The sequence below is a fragment of the Meleagris gallopavo genome, chromosome 2 (genome assembly GCF_000146605.3).
Source record: "Meleagris gallopavo isolate NT-WF06-2002-E0010 breed Aviagen turkey brand Nicholas breeding stock chromosome 2, Turkey_5.1, whole genome shotgun sequence".
Taxonomy (NCBI): Eukaryota; Metazoa; Chordata; class Aves; order Galliformes; family Phasianidae; genus Meleagris; species Meleagris gallopavo.
In genome coordinates this window covers 41,150,859-41,160,228 of record NC_015012.2, presented here as the reverse complement: position 1 = coordinate 41,160,228, position 9,370 = coordinate 41,150,859, and the positions used below count along the sequence as shown (strand labels likewise).

General features: G+C 42.3%; 1 long non-coding RNA gene across 1 annotated transcript; it reads right to left on the bottom strand.

Moving 5' to 3' along the window:
* Positions 1-7,340: 7,340 nt before the first annotated feature.
* LOC109366034 lies at positions 7,341-9,364 on the bottom strand. The gene is made up of 2 exons (XR_002112027.1): positions 8,805-9,364; positions 7,341-8,601 (listed from the first exon to the last, which is right to left on the bottom strand). It is a non-coding gene; the product is annotated as an uncharacterized LOC109366034 (long non-coding RNA).
* Positions 9,365-9,370: the final 6 nt, after the last annotated feature.

Sequence of the window (9,370 nt, the reverse complement as noted above, 5' to 3'; positions counted from 1 at the left end):
AAAAAAAAAAGTAGTATTAAGTACACATATTTATTTATGTATAGAGAGATTTGTATTTAGAAGCTCCATTTGCTTCCAGACTTCAAAAAGCCCTGTTGTAACAAACTAAATTAGCTGTACTACTGCAGATAGAATAAAAATAGTTCCTCCTTATACTATTTTACCTTTATCAAGATGTATGGCTAGAAAGTCAGCTACTGTGTGCATGAGAGAACGTTCCCTTAGTTATGCACTTTTTAATAAGTCCAGTAATGCTGTGTACTCTGAGTTGAAACAACACAGTACAGCCAAGCATTTTACTGGATGCTAGAATCCCCTTTAGAAAACTTAGGATACATTTGCATGTGCAGTAAAGGGCCTTGATATCTCCTTCTAAGCCAGAAAAACCATGTTACACAAAAAGAAGAAGTTATCTGTTTAGCTAACTAAAACAAGGAAGATAAAGTGGCATCGTCATAAAACAGCAGGTAAGCTATGAAGAATTAAAAAGAAGAAAATATTAAATTCCAAAGGGCTAGTGAATGAAACACCAAAAGTGTGACAAGAGCTAGTGCCTAGAAGGTGAATTTAAACACATGCAACACGACACACATTTAGCAGCAAGGATGATGAACTGCCAGGATAACCCCTGCAAGGCCCTTTATCCTCGGTCTCATCACCTGCAGTTCAAGCCTTTTTGAAAGATGAGATTTCACCAAGTGCAGGCCCCTGAATTAATTCAAAGAACAGCTGAATACTATGGTTTCTATTAGACCAGCCAGTAAAGATCTCCTGTACATTTTGCCTCACAGACTATTAGTGTATAGATGAGTCTCTCCATTACTCCTTCCACACCAGGGCCTTTGGATCACCGCTCATATCTGGAGTAGGGCATTTTCTGTAATGTCTCCTTAGCAGGTGATATTTCTTTTGACTATTGCCAATTGAAAGCTAAAATAGGAAGGACCTGTAATCTCAGCATGCCATTGTATCCTGTGATGGTAACTCTGATAGTCAGATTAGTGTCAGTAACTGCAAAGAAATCCAGAGCAGGGTGAACATTTCAAAGCACTCCACTCAAGCAGAGATGCCTGGGCCTTGGGAAGCCCACCCTAGGCTTCAGGTGCTGCTGGTGATGTAACTGGAGTTCTAGAAGGCTTACTTCTTGATTCTGTAATGTGCTTTGTAACACTTGGTCACTCAAAGCGGCTGTAAACAAATAGCATAAAGTGCATGCTGGTGGGCTCAGGGTGGCTGATCTGCATCATGTCTTAGAAGCAGGGCTTAGAAAATAGAATACAAGAGTAATGAACATACTCTAAAGAGCCCAATGGAGGGCCACCAAGATTATGAAAGGACTGGAGTACCTATCCTATGAGAAGATGGAGCTGAGAGTTTTCAGTCTGGAGAAGAGGAGGCTCTGAGGGGATTGCATCAATGTGTATAAATATGAGGCAAGGGGTGCAAAGAGGATAGAGCCAGGCTCTTTACAGTGATGCCCTTTGCCAGAACAAGAGCCAATGGGCACAAACTGGAACACAGGAGGCTCTGTCTAAACATCAAGAAGCACTTCTGCGCTGGTGCAGGCTGCCCACAGAGGCTGTGGAGTCTCCTTCCTTGGGTCTTCAGAAGCTGCATGGACATGGTCCTGCACACCCTGCTCTGGGTGCCCTGCCTTGAGCAGAGCTGGACCCAATGGCCCCAGATGCCCCTTCCAATCTCTGCCACTCTGTGCACCTATGATTCTGTGAGGCAGAGAGGACCTGCAGTCTCACAGCATCTCCCAGTGTGGGAGCAGCACCCACCAACTCCAGGAATGTGTCACACAGAGTGGTTAGTATCCACCCACCGCGATCCCTTCAGATAGGGTGAATTTTTTTTGCACAGCTTTCCTATTGAATTTTTATATTCAGAGAAGTACTGCTGGGAGACAAAGGACACATTTTCATGCCTCGTGGTCTACATTTGTAAGTGAGGACTTAAAGGTGCCTTTGATGACTGGGAGTTTACAGCACTTTGGAAAACAGGTCACTAATCTAGGTGCCTATTTCTGTGCATGTTTCTAACTTTAGTCAGAAAAAAGGAAAGTGGTGATACTCCTGTTTCGAAATGTAGAAATAATGTGATTCAGGAGATCCTTTGCCCAGAGAGCTGTCCTCCATAATCTTTGTCTTAATGACTTTTAATTCTTCCCTTCTCATTTCTTGACCTGCAGTGCTGGATCTGGAAAATCTTCTGTAGTTACATGCCTTGGAAACAGTACTTTGTTCAAGACAAATCTGCTTCTGGTTGGTTTGTTTGTTTTTTGTTTGGCAACTGCTAAGTACTCTTCTACAATGTGAGCACAACAGTCTGTAAGCAGAAATTTCACATTTAGAAGAACTGCATACAGGAGTGTTTGTGTAAGAGGCGCTGACCCTGAAGGTACTTGTAAGGTAGAACACACCAAGTTTGAGATTTGCTTAACTAGATCCCACAGTGCTTGTTGGGTAACAGTAAGGAAGAGCACATATTTTTTAAATTACCTGTGAGGCTGTATATTGTGCATGACAGATTAATTAACAGGTTCTAGCTGCCATTGTATCAGCCTTCCTGTACTGCCACAAGATGGTCTGATTTTTCCATTCACTGTTGTACTAAATTGCTCTCCTGGGAGAAAATGATCCAGCCAAGGATACAAAATGCTGATGATTATTGTACCAGGACCTGGTAGTCGCATTTGCTTTCCAGTAGGTTTTAATATTTATCATGTGGTGATGGCCCGAGTGTTTCAAGGATGCTAAACGCTGCACACGCACACGATGAGAAGACAGTCCCTGCCTCAAAGCAACACACATACTGCAACATGATAAGGAGGAAAGACAATAATGACCAGACAGAAAGTGGAAAGGTACGAAAAACAAGGCTTCTGGTTAGAGCAACAAGCAGAGGTTGCAGAATGCAAGGTACCTTACCGTAGGGCTAATAGGTCACAAGCTTTATGACCAGTGAGTTTAGAAGGATCCAAACGAATCACCTCTGTGATTTTGGCTTGGTCCTCTCCCACAGTCAAGGAGTGGCACGGGATGAAAGGTGAGGGTGTTAGAAGAAAAAATGCACAGCCTCCTTTTAAAGGTTGGTCTCACAGAGAAGAGTCAGGGCTCAGTTATTTCAGAGTGTAATTACCCAGTATTTCTGTGCTGGCAGATGCAGTGCTAAGAGCAGACATCCATGCTAGGAGGTGAGACAGCAGAGAATTTGATACATACGAATTTAGCCAACTAAAAAGGAAGTGCTTTCAGATGTAGCCTGAGTATCTCTATGTCATGTTCTAGAATGTAAAATAAGCTTTGTAATGTGCTCCCTCCACCCCCCCAACTACTCCCTCCTACATCCTGTTGGGCTGGGCTGAGCTGTAACCTCTGGGAAGTGAAGAGCAAGTGCTTCACTGAGCTTAATGCAGTTGGTTTAATGGAAATGGAGGGACTCTGTATAAATGTGATATATAACGTCTTATACAAAATGCCATCATTGGCTAAAGCAAGGTATGGGCTTTGAAGTGAAGCCCATGACACAATCAGAACATTGAAGATTTGAAGAAGCTGAGGAATGGTGGTCATGTTCTCAAAGAGGGATTGACCTCAGCTCTTTGCAGCCATCTGGAAAAGAGAAGGCTCCAGGGGGACCTTGCAGGAGCCTACAGAAAAGCTGGGAAGGGACTTTTTTATACAGACAGGTAGCAATGGGATGAGGGGAAATGGCTTTAAACTGGAAGAAGGTAGGTTTAGACTAGATATTAGGAAGACATTCTTTACTGTGAGGGTGGTAAGATACTGGAACAGGTTGCCCAGAGAGACTGTGGATGCCCCCTCCCTGTAAGCATTCAAGGCCAGCTGGATGGCACTTTGAATAACCTGGTCTAGAGGGAGGTATCCCTGTCGATAGCAGGGAGGTTGGAACTAGTTGATCTTAAAGGTCCCTTCCAACCCAAATCAGTCTCTGATTCTGCGATCTAAAAGGTAGCATAAGGACATGAATAATAAGCTGATTAACCCTGTCACAAGGCAGCGATCTGAATCCTTCTGGAAATGTCTGCTACTCTCCACTACCTTAGAGGGAGTCTACACTAACGCTCATTTTTTGATTTTTAAACAATTCAGGTTAGTTAAAAGAAATCTCACTGCAGATTTCTACAGAAGGCTTTCCAGATGCTTTCTGTTGCTTTTCACTCTTATGTACAAGCCTGTTCCTATTCCATGCTTGTTCTGGCCCAAGACCTTGAGAATGAGAAAGCATTACTAAGGAAAACTTGCTGAGAGAAGATTGTTTTGTTGTGTTTGTTTTGTTTTGTTTTGTTTTTGCTGAGCAGGCATTTTCTTTTCACAGACTTACACCAAAGTTTTCACTTATAAGCTTCCTGAAGTATTTTCTTCTGAGGCTGCAGTTCTCTACGTACAGGACTTATGCATGTTCTACAACCAACAAGAACAGCAATTTGTTGGAGCCAATGATTCATTATCCATTACATTCTTAGCTCAGTGGCAAGGTATATTTAAGTGAAAACCCACTCAGTACTTTTAGATTAGTTCCAAAAGAGTTAAATAAAAAAAAAAACAACAATGACTCTGTGCATGCTAACTCAAGTTGTTTCCAAATTAACCTTTCTGATTAAAAAAAAAAAGCTTAGATTTAGCCAAATGACTTCTGCTCCTGAAATGTATGGGTGCGTTATAAACATTACGTGAGTGTAAAAACATTAAAATTTTAATGTTCTATGTAATGTATGCTTTGAATGGTGTTGTTTTTAAGTCAAGTAATTATAGGGTGGAGAGAATGCGTGGCCAGTGGTGGTGGGTTAATTACAAGACCAAACACCCACTACATCTTGCTGAAAGAGCCTTGCAACGATTATACATTGTTGTAACTAATAGCCTAGTTTGGGCTATTGATTGGAGAGCTATCCTCAATTTAAAAGAAATGTACAACTTCTGCCTAAGCACTTTTACCATTTATATAAATAATGCTGTATATCACAGGGAGGGGAGCTTAGTTTCTGGAAATAGGGTTTATTTACATGCTCTGCATTTACATGGTTCACTTGACAACTTTACATAGACTTTTTTATTTCTTTCCCTTCTTACGGTCAGACAGTTTCCAGTCCTCTTTCAGGACACAGCAGTTTGGTTGAAAATACTTCAAAATAGAGATCTCTTATTAAAACAAACAAAACAAACCCCACAAAACCAACAACAACAATAAAACCTAGTAAAAAACTTTTGTTGTGCCTACATCTTCTCCAAATGTTAACAGATTGCATTTCAAATTATATGAGACAAGATCAGGAGAGATCATCTCCTAATTTAATGTGTATACCAGCCACTAAATTTGTCCTAATCACTTCTCTGTTGAGAACATCACTCCGTGGGTAAAAAGCATTTTCCAGGAAAGCTTTCAGTATCAATCTGAAGGTACCAGGAGGATTCCAGTACTGGACAACACTGATAACAAACATCTCACTGGAGCCTGATCCTCAGTGTGTGAGAGACTCGCATGTGTTTCTCATTTCCAAGACTGGTTCAGCTGAAGACAGACAGACAGACATCTTGCTGAAATCAGTGTGAATATTCACATGCTCCAAGGCAGTCAAACTCCTGTCCATCTTGTTGAACATGGATCAAAGAGCGTGCTTCAATACAGACAGACCTGAACCTAGTCTGTGCTCTGAACTTCCATGCTCAGGTAGGCTTGAACATGACTGCTATGAACCTAAGTCTTATGTGTAGAAGTGTTCATCACCAAATTACTTGGAAAGGTCTTGTTTATAATAAAAATTAAGCATCCTCCTTTCCAAGGAATTGTTTCAGCAGTCTTTTGCTATTCATCCACATATAAAACAAAGGATAAATTTACCAAGATAAGCCATTGGCTGCCATTTATACTGTCTAGTGCTTTCCTTTCCCTGAAAATAGAGCAAGGATAGTTGAACTGAAAACCTAAAGTCTTCCAATTATATAACCTGCCACACTTGCCCTGTTTTCCCCTCCACTCTCCTCCCCTTACTTAATTTGTTTTAAAGAGGCCAAGGTTATGAAAATTTTACATTCATACAGTAAGAAAAATGGGATCTAAATGCAAAGATTTTTCATGCGGCATGAATTTGCCCACGTAGCCTTTAAGTACTATGTTTGTTTACCAATTAAGCTATGAAACAGATACTTTGATGCATACAGTGTGCGCAATTCATGCAGGTGAGATAATGGCGCAACAAAAAATTCTTCCCTCCCTGACTCATGTGTGTTTATACCGACCATAGCTGCAATCCTTATTCAGGCTCATTTATTTACCTCAGTGGGTGTGCCATCCACGTAAGGACTGCAGTTTGATGACCCAGGTTTGCAGTGTTCCTGCTGCTCTCCTGTAAGCTTTTGCATTACACTATGCAAAATTACAGCTCTGATACTTCTGCTCTAGAAACACGTGCACACTCAGGAAGCCACGGTAGGGATTACTTTAACAATTTCCATCTTATCTGTGAATTTATAACTTCCAATAGCGTGCTGATTTATATGGTGTGGCACTGTATTTCGGACACATGCTGCCTCAGAAAATTAATGCTGCATTCTGGCAACCATATGGGCATTTGGCTGGCAGCCAGCAGAGCACGACCCTACTTTCACGCAAACCTTCCCTACGCAAGAGAACCTTGGGCACCCATTGCACATATTGCAATGGCCCAGGAACAGAAATACAGAGATCCTGTACGCTCCTGTTACTTACAACCACCAGCTCCCCCAGGGATAGATATACATCAATATGATTAACGAGCAAAGTTGCACAGCAGTGATCCCCTTGCAGCAGGTAACCACACAAGCACCACGCTTCCTGGTGTCTCAGAGAATGGAGGGGATTGCAGAAGCCTACCCACATTTCTGCATTTCTTATGTATTCTCTTTTCTAATTGCTCTCACCTGTGAAAAAAGCATAGTTTGCAAACTCTATGGTAAAAGGCATTTATCTTATTTGTTCTGTGAAATATATATTCTTTGAGGGCTGAACTAATAATCACAGTAATGGCTTACGGTAGCTCAGGTGTCTTAAGTGCCTTAGAAGAGAATGGAACATTTACACTCTCCGGTAAGGAAAGAAGTAAAAAACATTTTTCCTTACCACTTGCAAATAGAGCAGTTTTTGTCTTCTGTTTTCTCGTCTCTCCCACACTATTATTTCTTATTGAATATATGATTATTAATAGAGCTAAATCTAATTCAGTGGAACTATCTACAGGGAAACTGAGCTGGACTGGAAACTCTTCAAGGAGGATTTTGATTTTGTCTTCTCAATATGCAGAAATCTCAGAAAGAATAGACAAGACAAATTTCACCTAATGGTTTCAAGTAACTTTATGCAATGCTTTGAAGACGCCTTGAAGGTAGCTCAAACATACAAACTGTTTACATTTTATTTGTATAATGCTTTCCATTCATAAATAGCTCTAATTTTTTTTTTCACAACTGTTCACAAGAATCACGTCACTTGCAAGGCTTTACAGCAGCTGTTCTATTTCCTTTTCCAATATCCCTGTGAAAAGAATAGAGATTGAAAGTGAAGCAGCACACATTTCTCACGGTAAACTAGCTGGCACACGCTAATGTTATGCAGTTCTCTGCACACTAATTTTTTCCAAGAAGGCCAGGGCTTACGCTTGTCGCCAGCAGTACACTCTCCATACACATACCATCCTGCTGGTTCTCTCACACAGCTCATTTCATGGCTACGTTATGATTTTTCTTAAACCCTGATGTTGCATTAAAGCTGCTGCAGTTCCACTGTGGATGGCAACAACCTGTTTGGCAGGATAAGTGGGCCTGGTTTCTTTTAACACTGTTTCCACACTGTCCAGCACAGAAAAGCATTTATCAGCAGAGGGGCTGCTCCTACTGTTTGATCATTAAGTAGCACTTCCAGTGCTCCTGCCACTACTGAAATATTTTGTAGTGATGTGCAATATCTGGGAACTGACACCAAAATGCCATCAGTGTGCTCAGTCTGCTCAGTCTGAGCGATTTGTGTGTATCAAGACCAGAGTCTCGCTATGGTCTAGAAATGCTGACTAGCTGCAGTTAAAATAGAAATAAATAATTCACAGCTGATTATACACATCACGTGGGTACAGCACAGTGATAAGTTTATTCCTGGTGCTTCTCAGCATTTGAAAACTCAGGCACGCCAGCACTGCTAATTGTACTACTCCAAGCAGCCAGTTTTCCCAGTGCAACCACCTCTTTTCCCCAGGAAAAACAATTTTACCTGTGTAGCGAGTAATAGCAAAATGCCTATCAATGCACAGCCTGTACCCAAAGTCTCCTTCCTAATCCTGAAGTAATGCAGCCAGTGTAGTTTATCCTGTGCCACCAATACCATGACACGGCCAAGCATCTACTTCCATGCACTGCTCTGCAAACATCATTTGCCAAGGGAGTATGCAGCTCTCCACCTGGGCTGCTGACTGCCGCACCACAAATTTTATTCTGCTCCTTGATCTTTGTGGGCATTGCCAGAACACCCAAATTTATCTGGATACGGAGAAAAAGCCACTCAGTGCAATTTCTTTCCTTTGGTATAAAGAATCATGGCTTTTTGTTCCTGCAAAAGGAAATAAAGGCTACATTTAGGATTATGACATTACAAGGACTTGAAGTGCCCTCCCCACCACCTCCAATTCTCCCAGGGCTCTCAAAAGGCCTTTGAATGTCTCCCAAGGTTCGGGACCCGAGGAAAAGGATCCCTTGCGTACTCGGAGCTCTGACACGGCACAGTTATGGATATAGGGCAGAAGTATAACTGACCTTCACTGTAAAACCAGAGCTGCTGGCGCTTGCACAGGAGCTGTACTGCTGGGTAAAAACAATAATGTAATTTCTTAATGGAGACAAGGCCTCTGAGGAATCCCTTCTGCAAATAACCCAATCTATCGCAACTCCAGCAAAACCCACTCCGCTGAATTCTCTCGGCAAAGAGGAACTTGAAATACTGTGCTGGGACCACCGAAAAGGAACAGCGGTTCCCCCTTTTTTTAATCACCTGAAGAAACCAAACCAAACAAAGGCGCGCACTCGGGAAGCCCAGCCCAGAGCTGGCAGCTGAAGGACCACTCCTCACGCCCAGGGGACACCCGGCACACACCAACCACAGCTGACGACGGGTTGGTCGTCGGCAGGGCAGAAAACAAAGCCGAGCCCCTACAGCCACACTGCCCTCTGGAATCAAGGGATGCCCCTGACACCTCTTGCGAGAAACCGCAAGGAAATTATCTTCCTACGAAGCACTAAAACGCGTCAGATGCTTTATCTCACGCTGCGGAGGTTTTATGTCAGTACATTCTTTCCAGACAGCTCCTTCCCCGCAGCGCCCC